Raw genomic sequence first — 22,686 nt, 5'->3', positions numbered from 1 at the left:
GCACGAACACCACAACGTATACCGCTGTGAAATGGACACTTTTCTCAAATGTACACCTGTGCTGAAGGCTCACCTTTGTTGAAAGGACACCCATGGTATGTAAATGACTATAGAATAGTTATTGAGTGATTTACAGTTCTAGTCGAAAGTATATACACAACAAAAGATGCTAATTCAAATACCTATGTGGTGCAGGAAGTAGTCAATATTACTTTTACGACCCTATCAAATTGTCTCTTATGCTTTGACGTATTTTAAGCAACTTATACAATTTTGGTGCAATGTGTTATGGACAGATGAGTCTGCATTTCAATTCTAGGATTCGTTTGGTAAGCATTACAAGCATTTACGACAACGCCAAAAGAATAAAGCGGTGCAGCTATTTAATAGATTTGAAGGTGGCACGGTGGTGTTTTAGGGATGTCTATAATGCAATAGTTTTAGAGTTTTGGTACCGACATTTGGCACCATAAATCAGTCCGGTTATATTGGTATTTTAAATAACAATGCCTTTAGATTAAAAAATGGGCTATTTCCAACCAATAACTGGATTCTACAATATGATAATGCACCATGTTATAATGAATGCAGACCAAACCAATTTTAAAAAGAGTTAAATAATGCTGTTCTTTTATGACCTTCACATAGCCCTGACCTTGATGTCATTGAAAATGTTTGGGACTTCATAAAACAGCAAATAACTATTGATAAAAATCCAAAACATAATGATACCATAATTGAAATAGGGGATATTCGGTCCAAATTCATTTGCAACTTGATTGAATAAATTCCAGGTAGGTTGCGGGCGGTTATTGATACCAAAGGAGGTGAAACTAAATAATAATTATAGTAATTAAATAAGTACAAAAAACTTTTAAAAGAATTCATTAACTAAGAAGAATAAAATGAAATTAATGTTTTGTGGAAATACTTTTAACGCAAAAAAAATGTGACACTTATCTTTCCAATTCTTTTCTTATTTGGTTCTGCATAGATAAAACTAAGTCACAACAAAAAATTTTTTTGCAACTTGCCTCCAACAACAACAACAAAAATCTGTTTTATTGCAATATGCACAAAAATGTTCGTTGTATAAATACTTTTGACTAGGACAGTATACTATAATTGTATGCGTGACGAATGTTATCACTTTTGAAAACCAAGTCTTATTTCTTTTCTCTTCTTTAAATGAAGTAGCTCACACTGAAAGACATAGTTACTCCAACTCACGACTTTTTTTTTACTAAAATAATTGTAAAAACTTAGATGCATAACAAATTATAAAATGTGTGGCAATTATATTTATAAAGTCTTTATAAGTTATAGTATTACATTGAAAGACATTTACCTGTATCTAGCTGCGGCAGCTGTTGAATGTATAGCAGCAGCACCGGCAGCAGCAGCAGCAGCGGCACCTGTAAAACCACGATTACGTGCGTTTTGTGGAGAAATATAAGCTGCCAAAGACAAAGCCTTATTGCTACTTGGATTATTGGCAAATTTCACTGTTATTGGCTCTGTAGCATTCTTCGGTATAATTCCATTGAGTTCCTTTATAGCACGATCAGCTTCGTGACGTTGATCAAAGCGTATGAAACCCACGCCTTTGGACAAACCTAAAGACGTGATGAAATTTGTAATATTATAAAACTGATTTTATTATTATGATATGACTTCAGAAAATAAACATAACTTTAAATATATAGAGCAGATCTTACCTTTAGTGTTGTCACACAGTATGCGTGAGGTTATTATCTTTCCATATGGACTAAATAATTGTTCTAGATCCAATTGTATCATGTTCTTTGGCAAACCAGACACATATAAATTAGCTCCTTTAATAGATTCAGAGCTGGGACGGGCAACTGAAACCTTTTATATTTATATAAGAAAAATTATTGAGAAAGCCTTTTTTATAGAATATAATACATACTTTAATGATTTTATTTTGCAAGCGTAATGCGTTTAAAGTAGTTAGTGCCTTCTCCGCATCTTCTTCTTTAGCAAAATTAACAAATCCATAACCAAGACTTTGGCCTGTAAAAAAAAATTACATATACTGTATATTCCATATTTGAATATGTGTAGGACAATACATCAAAATTCAATATTTTTGTTTCATCTAACGAATCTTTTTATTTGTATAATTTAGAAAAATGATTAATATTATGAATATTCTCGTTTTATATTAGAAATTATTGCAAAGTAAACATTTTTACAAAAAAAAAGACTGATTCACACATTTCATTTATATTTTTAATAATCTTCGATGTGAAAATGTTCCATACTCTGGTTGGCCTGTCACCAAGAATATAAATGAAATTATGGATAAGATTCAAGAATCCACATGTGAACGGTTACGACATTGCTAAAGAATCGTTACTCTTTAAACCATTTTCCTCAAACTGATTTCAAAATTAATATTATTGTTTAAGTGGAAAATAAAATAGATCGAATTTTCATATGCGATCGCAATTGAATCTATATAAAATGTAGGGTTTTTAGTAATATATCATGAGTTGGTAATAGGTCATGAAAAATTGATCATAGAAGATAGTTCTGTGCAAAAACTATCTTGGTCAAAACAAGATGAAGCCTCACAAATGCTGACAATATTGAGATTGTTGACAAAGAACTATATGGCGTGTTTGATGGAAGTTACGAAATTCTACGATCCATTTAAATTTCAAATTAATTTATTACTAATTTATTAAACTAGATAGTAACTTAAAACCTCTTTCATGTTATCATATATATTTGTATTATTCCGATTATTAAATCTGTTTAGGGACAATTTTTAAATTTTTGAATAGTTTGAGTTTGTCGTGCGTCAAATAATTGGATTTCTAAAAAAAATTTGAATAGTGTTCAACGTTCAAGAGTGGTTAGTATAGTTTGAATTGTGTATGTGTTGTAAGTTTTATTCGGTGCAATTTAAGTTAAATCACATCATTTGTAGAAACTCGAATTATCATTTCTTTCAACTGCTTTTAAAATAATGGTGACTGAAAATATAATGTTTACCTCATTTGACAGACTACTTATTTATAAAGTAATTATTGTTATTAGTGTTGGTTTTAGTAAAATTATATTTAAATCGTATTTTAGAAATTAAATTATTTAAATTGTATTATTAAATAATTTTAGTAAAATATATTACTACAATCATATCCATTTTAAAAGTTATTTGGTTACAACTACATTACTAAAATTATGTTATTAAAATAAATTTATTAAAATTGTATAATCTTTAATTATATAAAAAAAATTATATTACTAAAATATCATTTTAAAACCAGATTATTCAAATTATGTTAAAAAAATATAATATTCAAAACTGTGTTATTACAATTATACCAAAAACTTTTATATTTAAATTATATTATTAAAATAATATTACTGAAATTACATTATTAGTATTATATTATTGAAATTCTATTAATAAAAACATAATATTAAAATATTATTATTACAATTATATAATAAAATTTTATAAATAAAGTTATATTATTTAAATTATATTAGGCGTTTTCTTTTGTAAGCATGTCGCAAAAGAACAAAATAATATAAGCACTACCTTTGATGGCAACTCTGGAATAACCGAAAATTTTGTTAGGCTAATATTTGCAAAATACGTAATAAAATTTAAAGTTTAAGTTTCGAAAATGAATAATAATTCTTTGCTATTATATGTAAGAATATTTTATTTTTTACATAATTGTAAATAATATTTGTATTTTCAGGCTTTTTCAAGAATTGAGTATAATTTTTTAATTTCAGTAAATTTAACACAATTGAGTATTAATTTTTAAATATTTGTTAACAGTTAATTGATAAATCGTTCACAATAGACAAATTTTTAGTCTTGGCAACCATGCGATTTGAGCTGTTTATTAGTTAAGAGGTTCCAAAAAGTTTAGACATAATAAGCCAGCAGTGTTGTTGTTTTATATGTTATTTTTGAAATAAGCGGTTGTTCTATTTAGACATGCTTACAAAAGAAAAGGCCTATTGTTAATATTATATTATTTAAATTGTATTGTTACAATTAAATTAATAAAATAATATTTATTGAAATTATTTTATTACAATACATTATTAAAATTATGTTATTAAATTCATATTACTGAAATTATATCATTAAAATTATTTCATTGAAATTATATTATTTAAAATATGCTCTTAAAATTATATGATTGAAATTATTTTATTAAAATTATGTTATAATTGTATTATTCAATTATATTGCCAAATTTTAATATTTGAAATTACATTATTAATATTATAATACTGACTTTAATAATTTTTTATTTTGATGACCAAATGACCAAATATTTTTAATAATAATTTTGTTTTAAACGGGCTAATTGGTCAGTAGTCAAAAGCGCATTATTTAACTATTGACCAATTAACCCGTTAAAAAATATTAATTTTATATTATTGCAATTATTATATTAAAAGTGCATATGAACAAAATTATATTATATAAATTAAATTTTAAAAATTGTGTTATGTAAATAATATTTTTGAAACCATATTATTCAAATTATATAATATGAATTTAATTAAATTATAACTATAATGTTTATATACATATATATATGTACCTATATTATATTACAAAGTACAATTATATTAAAATCATATTTATGAAATTACATTATTAATATTTTATTTTAAAAAATTAATAATATATTCTTATTGGTTAAATTATTAAAACTTTATTATTACATAGATGAGGAAAATTGTTACTTCTTGCTTTATAATACTCTTGCTAACCTTAATGTGTCATACACATTGTATGGAGGCTACATTCAATGACTTTTATTGTAGGTGTGTGTTTGAGATCAGAGGCTAAAATACTATTTATCTACTGTACTTTTGCTTTGCACTCGCCAAAAGAAAAAAGTCAGAAATAGAAATTCATTTCCATTAACATCTATTAAATATCTTAAATATAAGCATTAAACACCTTTTAAAGATAAAAACTTGCTTCACTGCCCCAGAATTAAGGGACTCAATAACAAAAATTCCAAAAAGCTAAAATTACCTTTACAATTTTGTTTAAGTTTTATTTTTGCAAAAAAAAATGTCAAATTGGTAAATGAATGTCCGATTAACTAAGTTTAACCCATTAAGTACCAAGTCCAAACTTTCAATTTTATGGCGAAATTTTTAGAAAGATCTTATTTTAAGTTAAAAATATGAAATATATATAAATTTTTTTTCGAAAATTAGTTTTCTGGAAAAGAGCCGGAAAACTGAGAGAAAAAGTGAGAGAAAAGTATTTTCTCATCCACAGTACAAACATTTTTATGTGTGTTTTGTTAGCAGTATCATTCTAAGTTGTATAAATTACACGTTAGTATAAAATTCAATGTTTTATGCTTTCCAAATATTTATTAATCCAAAAATATAAAAATATATTTGAATCATTACATATGTATTGTATCATGTAAAAAGGAATATGCCTATTTGCATCGTTGTCTACGATCAATGCAATATTGTTTATTTTCATGGAAGATTTTAAAGCAATATTCTACATGACCATTTAAATGGCACTTTTCATATATAAAAACTGTGCCTTTTGGTGCACAAACAATACAAAGGTGGCGATTTGAGTTTTTATGGGACCGTGCATACTGGTTATACACGGTAAATTTTCCAGAAGATAAACATCTTCTGATGCACTGTGAGTTTTCTTGTTCGAATCATCGTAAGCGATAGCTTGTGTAATGAACATTGAGTTTTCTGATGCAAGAAGAAGGTTTCTGGCAATAAAATTCTTGAAGTCTAACTGAGGCATCGGTTTTCTGTTGTTAGAAACGGCGACGAAGCAATTTAGTTTCCAAGCGTTTACTACAGCGTTATCTAAACACTAATCCATAATAGCCATCATTTTGCTTCTATTTCCGATACGATAGTTAGCAACTCCATTGTCATATAAATGAGCGCCCCTAATATGTCGGTTGTAGCTGTTGATAACTTGAGGCTGTGGAACACCAACATATTTTTTCTCTCAGCTATAGCCTTGCATATCTACTATGGGTTCAACGGAATCATATAGTATGTTGCAATGGATACTCACAATGGTTCAATAATTCCTTTACAACAAATGCACCGATTGTTGTATTGTTTGTTGTATTTGTCAGTTACAGCGGAGTGTGACAGAAATCGGATACTATATCCATTATCTGAAGAAAGGGTTCATACCTTATAACCGAAACGTATTAGTTAGGCATTTCTACAAGATCACCATAATCTTGTGTATTTGATTCGTATACAACTTCAGTAGTACCAAAATACTCTCTCACAATTAGACAAACGGAATTAAAGAAAGGAGAACAAAATTCTAAAGTCGCATATAATGTTTGTTGATATTCCATCATCGTCAATCATTTCATTGTCCGATTCACCAGCAACATTATCAGGTGGCAAACATTATCATTCAATAGGTAGCCGAGTGCACTTCGCACTAATGTGTCATCTTCGCTCCAGCACTACATTATGATTTCATTTACAGTAAAAAATTGACGATAGAACTTTTAGCATGAACAAATGTAAGCCCTATATAAAACAATCAAATTCAGACTAACTCAACCAGCAATTAAATACTAAAATACACTATATACTATTATGCATAGTAAAAAAACATAAGTTTGAGTAAATCAGAAGAGCATAATATTTATTAGAGAGATTACTCTCATTTTATTTCATTATCGAACGACAAACATTGATATTGCATTGTTTCATCATTATATTGTTATGGGACCCAGCGTTTGGTTCACCACATGCCTTTTTTCGCCGGCGTTTGGTGGCACGGAATTGTTACTATGGCGCCGGCAAAAATTACGAAAATTATATTTGGATTTTTCCAAACACATGTTATAACCAAAAGATTAGTTTTTATTTCTATTTATTTTAATTTTCATTTAATTAAAAGAAGCATTTTTTTGGACACTTTATTTCTGACCAGGTAAACTCATGAACAGATGAAAACTGTTCGAAATATGTATTTTTATATTATTAAGATATCAAACTAAGTAACAAAAATATAAAACATTGAATTAATTACTTTTATATATTTTTAAAAAATATACAAAGCTAATCGTGTAATGTGCCACACGGAGGTATGAAATGTGTGCTAAGTAATAAATATACATATATTAAACAGTACTTGTATATAACTGCATAGTACGTCCTAATATATATTCAGGACAGCAGTTTTTTCAAGTCAGTATTGTATCACCAAAAAGTTCTTATTAGGCTCTTTGGATTAAATATGTCTCACATGCATAGCAAGAATGGTTCTGACTCAATTGAGATCTGTCTATAACAACATATAAAACGCATAAATATTTCTGCCGTCAATGTATCTCTAAGGAATTGTAGTTTCACTTTTTATGCCACCGCCCACTTCTTCTCATGTCGAAAGGCACATACATTAAAAGTCTTTTGATATATAGCGTTGCGTCGTAATTAAGGCAACATGTCTTAATTACGACGCAAATCGGATTCGACTTTCCGGCCTACGTTTTCTCCACTTTCATCTTTTTTTATATGCTCGCTTTCCATATCTTATCGTTGGGCTTCAACATTAATAACAACTATATAATTTTTACAAAGGTCCAGTTGTATATATTCTGGCATATGCTCATATTATATATATTTCTCGTATATATTACGCTATAACATAGTTTTTCATAAACAAAAATTCGTACCTGTAACTTTGTCACGGATTAGTTTACAGCTCTCAACTTCCCCACAACTAGTGAAAAGGGCGCGGATTTCCTCTTGGGTCATTGTCTGTGGCAAGTAGTTAACGATTAAATTTGTTTTTGGCTCCTCTGATGCATTATTGTTAGTGGTAGAAGCGTTGTTATTGTTATTGATGGAACTGCCATTGGCGTTTGTAGCAGAGGCATTGGCGCTACCATTTTGTTGAGACTGTTGTTCAACCATGTTGTTACTGTTGGTAGTCATCATTTAGAAATCAGTTTTTATTAATATGTGATTTATATGCAGTATGAAATAATACAATTAATTTTAAAAAAGTATACAACAACAAATAAGAACTATTCAACGTCCTCTTCTTTCTTTTGTTTGAATTTTAAAATGTCTTTAAAGATAAAATTTAAACTGTCTATAATCAAATTGTGTCTTTAACGAAAAGGAAAACTTTACTGTGATTGTCTTTAAAAATTACAATAATACTGTTCGTTTTCTGAAAAGAAAAATCAATCTGCAAGAGAAAAGATACACGGATATTAGAACTTATTACGAACGTCACGTAATTTATTTAATTTCTTACCTGTTTACAAATAGTTTCACTCTAAAGGAAACGAAAAGTTATTTCCTTTTTTATTTATTGTAAAAAGATCTTTTGCTGATTATTTCGTAAGTGCGATCACAATTTGTTTATGCAAAATATAAACTACTTTGTGTTATTTATCGTATAAAAATGTTGTTTTTCCTACATGCGCTTTATCAGATGCACTGAAATGTAATATAAGAAAAATATTATTTATATTATTTTATCGAAATTATTTTTAACATATTCACATTAATAATAAATTGTATTAAAATAAATTTATTGTGCGCCGAACAGTCAAAACAATGCATGAATAATATAATTAAAAGTCCTGATCTTGACTTTTGTAAGTCTTCTACAAAAAAAGTACAGTAAAAGATACTGTAGGTGCTTTCATCCAAGATGGACTTACAAATTTATTGATGTATAAAATTAGCAAACAGTCGTATACACAGTTTATACAATATGAACAATTTATTGGAGGATATAAACAGACGTCTAGTCTATTTCACGCTTTATTAACAGGCGTCTGTTTAACATGTATATTCACCATCTCAAACTTAACACATAGGAAATATAATAAAACATCAGAATTAACCACGAGTTATTTTAAAGTGAAGAAAAACACTTCTAGATATAAAGGCGCCATAGCGGCATCCATTGATTTCTGTAGCCAATATATATTATCAATACAACGATAACTAATACAATAGACAAAATAATACTGATAGTTTGAAATTTTTACTCGGATACTCCGACACAATACAGTGCATTGTTCCCCTTCTTCTACAAGTCGCAAATCAGTTTTTAAAAAGCTGTCGTCGACATCGTCAAAGAAAATAAAATTTTTTCACTTGTAGTAATCTAAATAGTTCTATATAGATTATGGTATAGCTATATATTGAAACGGTTGGCGAATATCTACTATGAAGAAACATAAAATACTCTATCGGTTCTTCAAATGTGTTTAAACGTTAGTTGTATACCGTAATATACAACTACAAATCTAAGCCTAATACACCTGAATCTACGTCTCTTTGTGATGATACGTTTTTAGAAGCTTAACACAGGTTAGTTCCAATCTTATATCAATTATCAATCCTATCAATCCTATCAATCTATCTGATTATTGAATTCACCACATCCACATCTCCACATGATTCATCTGTCTAAGTCTTCAGGTGTACTTTCTGTTTGCAGGGTCTGGTGAGATCTTACGACAGATTAAACAATATAAATGAACTTCATAAACACAATATATCAGTTTAACTCTAATCGTTATGTTTAATAAACACTTAATATTACTCAATAAAACCTTCAACAAATAAATAAAAGTTTTTTGGTTAATTTTTTAATAACATCTAACGCAAAATATGGCAATAAAAAATTTGTATAAAATGTTTACTAATTTATTTCAAATTTCAGTATTTATGAAATATTTTTGTTTGCATCAAAAATATATTTCAACACATTTTAAATGAGAAATAAAATTCTTGCTCAGATTGCTGAGGTCGAAATTTGCATTAAGAAATGTTAGAGCGGAAGAGAAAACGTTTATATTTAAGAAATAGTTTTAGCACGACAATACGCGGTGTATACTCGTATATCTCAGCACTTGGTGCATCATTGCATGATTAGAATCGGTATGTGCGGTAAACGCATACCCCACAGCTCAGCTGATTTTTAAGATTATGGCAAATCTAATTATAACATTCTATTTACACAGTATTTTACCCTACGATTGGTCATCCACACAACTGTTATGAAAATTTCATGCATCACGTGAAATATGACAAATCACAGTCTGAACAAACGGTAAATGTAAATAGAAAATCATCATGATGTGTTCAGGTAGAAAACATTTTATTTTAATTATTTATATTCCTAATTAATCACAAATTTTGAAATTTTATCAGTTTTAACATTATTTAGCATTTCATTAATATTAAATAATTTCAATTATAATTAATAGTCAAATAATACAATTCATGTTATTTATTTAATTTCAAAATTATATCTATGAGCTAATTTTCATATTTAACTATAATTGAATTTATGAATAATTATGTTAGTTCTTCACACGGAAAACCTAAAGACCTAATAAGATCTGGTAGATTTATCGAAGACGAAAAATCTAAACACCATAAAGCTAAAAAAATGAAAAAGTTATGACAGAGTACACATAAAGTAAAACAGCATAAAAACACAATACACAACAACACACATTTAATCCGATCACCAAATATGTCGCACACAAAGATTGACAATGTAAACGCTTAATATTTGCAGCAGTTGACATAAGATTCCCTCTATGTATACTTTAAGAAATCCAAATTGAATGGCTTTTTACCATTAAGTAAAATGGATTAGTTTATTTCATACAGATAACTTATTCAACGTTACAGTAAGAAGTCTTAAGTCAGCATTCCTAATGCAATGAGAAATTTGATTGCACTGTGAATGACATTTAAAACAATTTCTGTCTCAGCGCTACATTAACAACAAATATCTCCAATAATGCGATCAATAACAAAAGAAGAAATAAACACATTTGAGTGAGTACAATGCTTTTTCAAACTTTCTTAGCGTAATACCCACTTCACACTACAAAGAGCGAACTACGAAAGGAAACTCAAACAATTCGAGCAATAATGCGAATATTTCGGCAATAATTCTGGTAAGAATAAGTAAGCGAAGAAGAATAAAATAAAAAGGTTGTTAGATAGTTTGAAAACAACAAAATAGATATAAAAGAGTAGCGACTTCAATATATTGAACAGATCCCTACTCCCTTCACTATTTCCCAGTTTCTCTATCTTATACTTCTGACTTAGATGAACCTAGCTTGCTAGGTGTTCAGTCTTTTCACTCTCTTCTCTCTCCTTCGTCTACTGAAATGAAGTTTCCTCATTGCTGTGGAAATCTTCTCCTTTCATTCCTTAGAGCTGGTTTAGTGAGTTCAAGTCTCACACGGTGGTTTTCTATGCTTCCACCTACTACACAAAACAAAAACATAACAGAAGCTTTGAAGTTAAATGTAAATGTTGTACTTCTAATAATTTCTCAATAGAAGCTGGTGTTCCACAAGAAAGTATTTTTGGTCCTATCTTGTATGTACTTTACACATCTAATATCCCAATAAGCAGCTCAATCGTCACCACAACGTTTGCTGATGATACGGTAATTTTATGACGAAACAAAAACGTTGTGCTAGCTTCAATCCAACTTCAATCTCACTTATTATTGGTAGAGAAATGGTTGGCAAAATGGCTAATTAAAATTAATGAACTTAAATATATTTTACCTTAAATCGGAGTACATCTCTAACAATTTCACTAAATAACATTGCTATACCACAAGCAGATAATATGACGTACTTAAGTATTCACCTAGACAGACGATTAACTTGGCGCAAGCATATTGAAGCTAAAAAAATTCAGATGAAGCTCCAAGCCTCTAAGTTGCATTGGCTCATTAATAGCAGATCTTGCCTGTGCCGAGAGTATAAAGTACTCTTGTATAACAGCATCATAAAACCAATATGGACTTATGGTATCAGGTTATTTGGTAATGCTAGTGCTTCAAATATTGAAATTGTACAAAGAGCTCAGTCAAAAATACTGAGAACAATCACCGGTGCCCCATGGTATATTAGGAATGAAAGTATACACCGAGATCTACAAATTCCCCTAGTTATAAAATACAATAAAAGGCTGACAGAACATGTTAATCTTCTAGCAAGAAATCTCGCACATCTACCCACTACTTTTCGCCTAAAAAGAGCTGACCGTCCAGCTTGAAGTAAAAACCGCACCTTTCTTTTAAGGTTAGCATTTTTCATAAACCACGGTGCACATAACATTCTTAGGATTTTAGATTGCAGTCTTTGCATTTTTTCAGTATTCGATGACATCGCTGTTCCCCACAGTTGAATTCCGTAACTCCATATAGGTTTTATTGCCGATTTATATGGCAGAATTTTGTATTTAAGTAGTAGTTTAGATGTCGTGCCCATAACCCAATGCAATGAACTTAGTTTTATATTTATTTATGTCTTTTTAGTCTCTAGGTGTTCATATATCTAGATATATCCCTAAGTATCTTACATAGTCGCTCGAGGGTACTTTTTGTTCCTTTATTGTAATATTGAGACAATTGCCTGGTCTTAGAGCAAATGTTACATGGGCACTTTGATACGTCATAGTGATAACCATCGCTCGAGTTGATGAACATGATTTTGAAGCATGCGATGTGCTATTGCAGGGTTTTTGTGTGTACTTTGTATTGCTGTGTCGTCAACAAATGTTGCAGTTAAAGTTTTTTCCGAAAGCGGACCCATTACACTCCTGCTTTGATAGGACAAGGTTCTGAAACAAAATCTTTATATCTTAAACTAAAAGTTCTTTTGCTTAAGTAGTTTTTTAACAAAAGGTGAGTGTTAGCTGGCATGAGAGTTGTAATTTTATGTACTTAGCCCTCGTGCAATACTTTATCGAACGCTTGGACTACATCTATAAATATAGAAGTGCAGTATTGTTTATTTTCAAATGAGTTTCTAACGAATGATACAATACGATGCACTTGTTCAGTTATACTATATTTAGTTCTGAAGCCGAATTGATGTTCCGGAATTATTTCGTTATTTTTGACAATATTTGAAGGACGCTAATTGGTGTGTAAGATTCTATATTGGTTTGGTCCTTCACAGCTTGAGGTATCATTGTTATTTGTGACATTTTCCAAAGTATGGAATAATAACCTGTCCGTAAGATAGCATTAAATAAATGCCTGAGATGTATATTGGCACATTTTGGTAACTGTTTCACCATTACGACTGAGATTTTATCAGGTCCTGCTGCCTTTTTCGCATTCAGATCTTTTATAATTTTAATGATATTTTCTAGTTTAAAGATAAGTGGACTGCGCGAGGGCTGTAGATTTGTTATTGTTAAAGAGTTTATTTTTGAAGCACATATATCATTAGACTTTGCGTTTGGTAGTTCTATTCTGTTGACTTTGTACTGGAAATGCGGTGATTGTTGATAGTTTAATATTTTTGCATAGGCCAAAGTCAATAAGATCTGTAGCTCGTTTATGTAAATCGTTCGAGTTAAACTCGAACGATTTCTTTCGAAAAGTTCTCACTTGCTTTTTCTCACTTCTTTCGAGTTTGCTGTTTATGTAACATGAAAAATTCACCACACGAGAACGTTATGGTGTGATGAGAGGAACTGATGAAAATGGAACGTTTTTTGAAAAAATGGAACGTTTTTTGAAAAAATTGAACGAAAATAAAACAATTTTAAAAGGTTGCTTAGTGCTTGGAAATAGCACTTGTACCAATAATTTAAATTTATTCACTTTAACTTACTTTTTTTCATTCAAAATTCAAAACTTCTCGCAAGCAATTTGACAGGTGACAAAAACTCGAACGAAAAAAAGTGAGAAAACAATTCACCACAGTTACATAAACACTTCTAGTGAGTAATTGTCAAAAGTGAGAAAATCGTTCGAGAAAACGAAGTGAGAAAGTTACATAAACGAGCTACTGGACTTTTTGTCGATCAGAAGGCCAGTATGTTGTCTGTCCAGTTCAAATAACATCGAAATCTTCACTTTTCAGAACTGCTAAAAGTTTTCATCCTCTTGGTGTTGTTACGCTTGAACCCCAGAATATGTGCTTGGTATTAAAATCACCTGCGACTAGACTTTTATATAGTAGTTGGGTTGACATTTTCTCCATATTCATTACATCGAATAGCTATTGTTTTCTCTTAATACATTTGCATAACCATTGCCTTGAGAGACTATTACTTCTGGATTGCTTATTTGTTCTTGGTAGTCATTTTTGGGTGGCACAGTATTTAATGGATTTTTGGGAAATGTTCTCTGCTTAACTGCAACACATACAGTACAACTCCTATATTTTGCTGTATGATTTTTACCGCAATTGCTGCATTTTTTTGCGTTTGCATCTTCCTTAGGTTTTGGGCATAAGGAGGATTCGTGTATAGTAGATCTTCACGTATTACACATACACCGGGTAAAGTGCAATAGGTCCGAGTATGGCCAAATTCTTGATAGTTAGTACATTGTATTGGATATTTCCTTTTGAAGGGTTCTTCTACTGTTATCCTTCGATGTAAAAGATAACGAAGATTGTAAATTGAGTGCACTTCACTTTTGGCGAGTTTTCTTGCGTTTGGTTCAAGTTTTACTTTGAATATTGGCTGGGGTGTTTTATTTTTAATATAGAAGATGGAGTTTGTTTCAAATCCGGCTTCTGCCAGCGCTGCTTTTTTATCAGATTCCGGTACGAAGTGTTCTATACCTTTAACTACCTCATTTAAACCTTTGCTACTTTTTAACTGATAGGTGTAGTAGGTTTTGTTATTGTCATCAAAGAAGTATATAATTATTCTATATGGTGGTTTAATTCGTCGTTTATTTGGATTTTTGTTTCATCAGCACTTTCTTTCAAGAGTGTAATCTCGTAGAAATGTTTATCGCCGATAATGGATGTTATCTTCTTTAAAAGCTCGTTTGAATTCCCTTAGAGAGATTGGAAGTAGTTTATATTTTTTGGTATTATTTCCAGTATTCTCGCTTTCATCAGTTGATAAAATTTCAAATCTATTTTTATTTGGGGAGGCGCGGTTTTCAACCAATTTTGTTTGTTTAGATACTTAACTAGTTGGTTTTGTCATAGGGCTGCGTTTCCGCTCTGTAACAAGAGTGTATCTATCTATTCCTGTCTGAATTTTATTGCCGCTGTCTTGTTTAGCAGCATATTGCATATTATTTTTATCTTTAATATTGAAGTACATTTTTCTGCAACATTTTCTCTGCTACACGTTTTTCATTGTCATTCTGATTTGCAACATTTGTTAATGGAGAATTTGGCAGTGAAGATACACAATCAGCACTCCATGAAAAGGTTTTTGACTGCGAATGCGCTGTGAGAAGATCACTTTTGCGTGCAGAAGAAGACGGCAATAAATTAATAAATTTATTTGCTTGTATATTTAGTCCCTCAGTAATTTGTTTAGTTTCGCGGTCAGGGGGAAAAAGCTGAACTCTCACTTTAGACTTTTTTAGTTTGACGCAATCTATTTGTTAGTTTATTTTGTATCGATATTAAAACTTGAAATAATTTAAAATACACTTCCAAGCTCAAAGCAGTGAAATTTTAAGCGTCTATATATGAGGATAATATTTTGCAAATTTTAGATTTAAAGATCCGCACTTTCTGTATTTAATTTTTTGTTACTAATTAATTAGTAATGGAACCGTTTCGGGTCCGTAATAAAGTGAAAAATATCTTAGTATTCGCAAAACAAGTGTTCCAATCTTTCTTCTCCCTTCTCATCATCACAACACCTACACGTACATGAAATGCGTCCAATGATACTTCTTTCATAATTTCAATAGTTAATTTTAAATGCAATTGATTTTTTAATAGACACTAGGTCGAATATTATGGCCTTGCTTTTGGTTCATTACGATGCTATGTAATTGAAGAGTTAGTTATCCAGAGCTTTGGATTGCGCAAGATTTTAATCTCAAGTATGCTCCTTGATTTATTATAATGCCGATTGATCGGCCAACAATAACTTAATCAAGAGCAGGAAAGACAACAACAGCCAGAGCAGCAACATAAAACACAAAAGAAAACTCTACAAGATCAGCAGCTAATACAGCAGCAACAGGAACAAAAATTGAAATTATGTCCAAATTCATTGATTTCTGTAAACGGGGTACAATCTCTATCAATTCAGCCGTGGAGTGTTCAATGTAAAACTCCTAACTCCGGAAAAAATTCGAACTTCTAAATAAACCAGTCAAAGTGCAAACAGGACTTGAACGATGTACTCAAATAGTGAAGCGAAAACTTAGCCCACAAAAAAACAAAAACAATTGTGCCAAAATTCAAAAAGTAAACAACAATAACTGCAACAACAGATTTGAAGCATTGAGTGATGAAAGTGACAACTTAGAAGAAATTAAAGAAAAAATCATTAATCCACCGTCTATCTATCTAAGAGAAAAAAACTCTAGCGATTTAGTTAATACACTTTAAAATATAATAGGTAAAAAAAATTTCTTTGTTGTACCTATTGAAAAGGGATCGATTAATGAAACCAAGGTACAAGTTTCAAGTCAAGATCATTTTCGAAAAGTAACTGCTGAATTAGAGAAAAAATCGAAATAATTCTATACCTTTCAATTAAAAAGTAGTAAAGAAGTAATAGTGGCAATAAAAGGCATAGAGACAGGAGTAGATATTAAATAAATTCATGATACGCTTAAAGAAAAAAATTTTAAAAGCAAAAAATGTATTTAATATCTTAAATAGAGACCGCAAACTACAACCAATGTACAAAGTTGAGCTGTGTCTAGACCGAAACAAGTTGAAAAGTGGCAAAGTCCATCTTATTTATTTGTTTCGTTTTCTTCTAAACAGAAAAATTGCAGTAGAGGTGCCACACAAACGTAGTTTTCCAGTACAGTGCTTCAACTGTCAGGAATATGGACACATGCAGTCATACCGTAAACTTGTCAATGTTTGTGTTATATGTTCCAAGAGTCATTGCTCAAAAAGCATAGAAAATAGAGCTGTTAGAAAGTGATCAAGCTGCAGTGATAGCTACACAGCAAACTACAGAGGTTGTCCAGTTTTCGCTGCCCTAAGACAAAAAATAAACGTTGCCCAAATACAGCGCACCCCCAGCCCAATCTCTCAAATTTCACAACATCTCATTTCCCGCCCCTTCCAAAAAATGCTGGTTTTGGATTGTAACCACCGGCTCCATCAATGCGGCAAATGACGTACGCAAGTGCCACCAAACAAATCCCACTTCTTACCAATAGCTCTACTTCCGTTTCAGGCTTTGAAGCAATGCTCACAAGTTTTACCCAAAAAATTGAACACTTCATGGACTTCATGCAAAATATGATGAATAGCTTGATGCAAAGCACGAAACAAAACCAAAGTTTAATTGTTGAGTTGGTAAAGCCCAAACAAATGCAATCACAATATGCCATTGGAATGCAAACGGCTTAAGCCAACATGTATTGGAAGTAACTAGATTTCTGGTAAGTAACAATATCGATATACTGCTTATATCCGAAACACATTTAACCTTCAGGAACTGTTTTTGAGTTTATGGATATAAGTATATATATATATGTGATACTAAACATCCAGATGGTAAAACATGTGGCGGTTCTTCTGTACTTGTTAGAAACACAATTCAACATTATGAAATCTAAAAGCATTGCCATAAATATCTACAGACTACATCAATTTGCGTAATTTCTAGTCTAACTAAAATCGTCGTCTCAGCAATCCATTGCCCTCCTTAATTTGCTATTAATTCTGATCACTTTCGAGAAATTTTTAATGATCTCGGACCTATCTTTATAGTTGCTAAATATTTCAATGCTAAACACACCTTTGGGGGTTCTAGATTGAAATCTACAAGAGTTCGTCAACTGTATGCAGCACTTGGCAACAGCCTTGATGTTGTGTCCTCGGGTCACCCAATATACTGGCCATCAGACATTCGAAAAACACCAGACTTAATCGATTTCGCAGTCAATAATGGTAAGAAACGTGAAGACATTGCTGGCAATTCTTCGGTTATTTTAACTAGAACAAAATTTATTACAAACTCAAAAGTGCAGAATAAGAAAACTCTTTTAAACTGGAGAAATTATAGAAATATCATTAATGAAGAAATAAGTAAAGTAAGATCACCCAAAGAAATTGGTAAAGCAGTTGATCACTTCACCAAGACATTAAATAATGCTGTGATTAAAGCCTCTCAACCAAAAAGGTCAGTCCAGTCAAATATAGTATTTTAATCACACATTGATTATCTTATTTCCCGCAAGCGACAAGCCAGGCAAGAATGGCAAAGATTCCGATCACCCACTTCAAAACAGAAACTAAACAAAGCTTCAAAAGATCTTAGGAAAGCCCTATCTGTTGACAAAAATTGTGCTTTACAAGAATAGCTCGAAACTGATTCCACAACCAGGAGAGGACCTAACTTTGGCCTCATCATATAGACCAATAACTCTTTTGCCCCAATTATCCAACATTTTTGAAAAAATGCTGCTGTGAAATGTTATGCCAATAATAACTCAAAACAATGTGTTCTCAAACCATCAATTTGGATTTTGATCAGCACATGCCACTATTGAGCAAGTTCGTAGAATTGCCAAAGAAATACATACTGTCTTTCAGCACAAAAAATACTGTACCGCCGTTTTCTTGGATGTAGCCCAAGCTTTTGATAAGATTTGGCTCGAATGTCTTATGTATAAAATAAAATATTTCCTTCCTAAAAATTTGCATAAGCTATTGTATTCATATATATCGTTTAGAAAATTTAGATTAAAATATAATACCTTTATTTCAAGAGAAAGAGACATAATGGCTGGTGTTCCTCAAGGAAGCATACTGAGGCCGTTTCTGTATATAATCTACACAGCTGACCTCCCACTACTCTTAAATCTCGTCGTTGCTACTTTCGCAGATGACATTGCAATTCTCAGTTCTAACAGTGACCATATGAGGGCATTTAAGTCTATTGGAGAAGTGGATAGCAAAATGGCGCATAAAAGTAAACAAAACGAAAAGTGTACATGTTACGTTTACTATACGAAAAGAAACGTGGCCCCTGTTAAGTTAATTCACATCATTATACCCTAGTCCCATGATGTGAAATATCTTGGCATTCATCTTGACAGAAGGCTGACTTGGACTAAGCACATTGAAAGCAAAAAAACTCACATAAAATTTAACTTCATTGGCTTATTAATAAAAACTCTAAGCTAAGTCTGGAAAATAAAGCCCCGGTATACAATTCAATCTTAAAAACTATCTGGTCCTATTGCATAGAACTCTGGTATATAGCATATGTTTCTAATATCGAAAAAATACACACAAATAACCGGCGCTCCTTAGTATCTCAAAACTGTGTACATATCCACAATGATCTCAGAATTCCAACAGTTGCAGACGTCATTAAAACATGCGCCAAAAATATAAAGTGAAACCGCACCAGCATAGTAATCCAATGGTGCAACAGTTCCTTTCTGATACCACAATATCCAGCTTAAGCAAAAAAAGCTTTATACCACCTTAACGTAATTTTGGTAAATATTTCTTTCTTTTGTTACAAATTTTGATATATATAATTCATTTAATTTTATTATAAATTTTTTATTCTTATTTTGCACCTGCTAATTGCATTATGTCCAGTTTTTAAGATTTGATTACATAGTTGTCAATTTCTAATCAGAAAGATAGAATTAAAAATAAAATAAAATAAAATAAAATAAAATAAAATAAAGTAAAGAACAAAAAAATAAGTATGCTCCTTCACATATATGTCATGTTCGATAGCACGTCGCCAACGTGAGCACTGCATTTCGATCTGTCACTTGCATTACTCGTACTGCGATAATAATCAATTATTTTCAATCAGATCATTACTGTAGCATCAAGCTTGATAAATTCAAGTCTACTTAGCAAATGAATTAACTTAACCTCGCATATCTACTCTACCATACATGCATCTGACTCATTCGTGTAAATAATGCTTTGTTAACTTCTTCCATTCTTCTTAGTGTCTGTATTCTTAGTCTCTGTACTCTGTTTTCCTGTTTTCTCGATAGCAACCATAGATTGACTATGATACCAGTCAAAAAAAAAATCTAGCGCAAAGATATTTAAACATTCACTCCCATCTATTAGTGCTTTGCATGTAATAAGTTATTTCAGATCATATCCTTATTCTATGATATATGACATGCCTGTATTGTATTTTCAGAAACTAGTATACAATAGGATAGAGTTGAAACAGATGATAAAAGACATCGCCTTATTTTTCATGAATCTTCACAGTTATGCATTATTGTATTTTACTGAAGGTTTTGAAATATTTCTTTAATGCAAGCGTAACGTCTATTACCCTGTACCATATATCAAGAAGCGTTGATATAACAAATATAAATCGACCACCTTTACGATTACTGCCTTCCCAAAGTTTCTCTTATTTACCAACACTACTTCGACTTTGTCAATAACTGGACCCAGCTCAGCAATTTATCACCATTTTTAAACTCATGAAATTGGATGGCCCGCTATAAATAGGTTTTAAGGTTTTTAGCTATTGTCACTACTGCAAAACTATTTATATATCTAACTATTAATGTGTCATCAGTAACAGCAATTTTAAGTGTACTAAAACATATCGAACCTCAGTGCTTAGATTCAAGCAAGGATCCTGTAGGAACCACCTCTATTACATTATAGTATTTATTTTTATCATCCGCATCATATACGAGCAACCTTTTCATATAGTCTTCTCCGCTGTTGATGTTAACCATAAACATGTAAACACAAAAATATTCACTGTTTAAATAGTTTAACACAAAAAGTTATAAACTGCAGAACACTTAGTTAGACGTACTTTATATCACGGAAGTTAATGATCGGTTACTTCTTCTAACACTGTTTTGAAGATCCAGTCTACTGAATTCTTAGTTTCTTAACGTAATTACCTGCTGTTAAGGTTTAACACCAAGGTGCGCTTAACAGGTGTATTGGATTTCAACGTTAAATGCCTCCACTAGAATCCCGACTAATTCTGTCGATATCAATTGAAATCATACTCTTGGATATAGTTTCCTCCTTGAGAGAGAGAGAGTAAATGAGTACAATCATTTTACGCGGGTGGCTTTAGGTTTTAATCACAGTCACCAAAATACTCCCATTAAAAGGGCCAACCTCACAATAGTCGACGCTGTGGTATCAGATAAATACCTCTGGTTTGGTGTCGCAAGTGAAATTCAGTCACTATGATATATTTTTCAGCGGTATCGGATGGTATCGGATACTTTGAGAATATTCTAAACTCCCCAGTGGAGTGTGTTGTGCTTGTTATGGTGTTCCATGGGTCTAATGACATTTACTTTAAGCCGATGCAATATTATTCTTAAATTTATGGATAGATACGTTTAAATTTACAAACATATACATAAATCTATGTACTTCTTAATTATCATAAGATTTACTTTTACACATCGTGATATTCATTGAGAAATAAAAAAAGCTAACTTCAAATTCAATTCCAATCGAGTGTAATTTTAATTGAGTTTACAATTTATTAATTGATTATTTGCTTTATTTTGAAATATTTTTAAAATTATTATAATGTTATAATTATTTTATAATATTGAAAATTGATTTTTAAAGGGAATCGTGCCTGTTATGGAAAAACTCTGCAGCACATAAAAAATTATTTGTTTTTTAATAAAAAAATGCTCTTATATGCTGTTTCAGAGATATTACTAGCGCAATTTTTATTCATCATGATTTGCCGAATTTTATCTAAAAATTTTGAATGTATAGATAGGCATGTGAAAAGGAGGGCAGCAAAAATTTTGAAAACTATTTACAGACTTCTGGTATTTTTAGCATGTTAATTGGTGTTTGAAAGCACGCGTAATACTGCTGCAAAATGCATCTATATTTACATATTCTCGCCTCCATATTCTAAACGATTTGAAAACAATTTTAATTAAATTTTATGTTTAAAAAAAATTTAATTAAAATAAAATTTATAAATTAAAATGCTATGAGACTAAAAACACTAATAATAAGTCGAGTGCAAGTGTATAGGTGGTTCGATATATAAGTAGCACCGGCACGATATTATTTAGAATAAGCGGCAAAAATTCTTAAAAATTTGTTCAAATTAAGTAATATACAATAATAGATAATAGATAATAAAGCAAAAACTGTTGAAAGATTTTTAAAATTTTTATCAAAGATTTGTAGCACTTGGAAGGGTTCAGTTCGGTAATCAGTGATCAGTAAAAACAATTTCAAAAATAGCAATAATTTAATATAAGAAAAATAACAAATTTATTTCATATTTATATATTTATTTTTGATTTTGATTCCGATTTTGATTTTGATGCATAAATAAATATTTATGTATTGATTTTTTATATTATATAAAATTATCGCATCTATTTAAATCGCTTTTGTTTTTAAGTCATCATTTTAATCCGTCCTCAATGTATATGTTGTACATATGTTAGATTTTGTATTATTTACTTGAAAATAAATACTTTATATTTTTCAATTATAATATGTAAGTGCCATATAATAATGATAATACTTTCCTACCTTCTAGGTTTTCTAATTACGTTGCGTTTGAATAATCAAATAATTAAAACCGAAAATATTGCAAAGCACAAATTTTACTTTTTTGAAATGTGAACTGCTTAACAATAAACTTATCAACAAATATAAACGATCTCCAATTGTTACACAAAAAAATATTTATAATTTA

At 30.6% G+C, this 22,686-nt stretch overlaps 1 pseudogene; it reads right to left on the bottom strand.

Annotated features, from left to right (window-relative positions):
* Nucleotides 1-22,685, bottom strand: part of LOC119687892 — a 24,452-nt pseudogene extending 1,767 nt beyond the window's left edge.
* Between the last annotated feature and the right edge of the window lies 1 nt (nucleotide 22,686).

The sequence above is a fragment of the Teleopsis dalmanni genome, chromosome X (assembly GCF_002237135.1).
Source record: "Teleopsis dalmanni isolate 2A chromosome X, ASM223713v2, whole genome shotgun sequence".
In the NCBI taxonomy this organism is placed as follows: Eukaryota; Metazoa; Arthropoda; class Insecta; order Diptera; family Diopsidae; genus Teleopsis; species Teleopsis dalmanni.
Note: the sequence above shows the minus strand (reverse complement) of the source record. Positions and strands in the feature narration are given on the sequence as shown.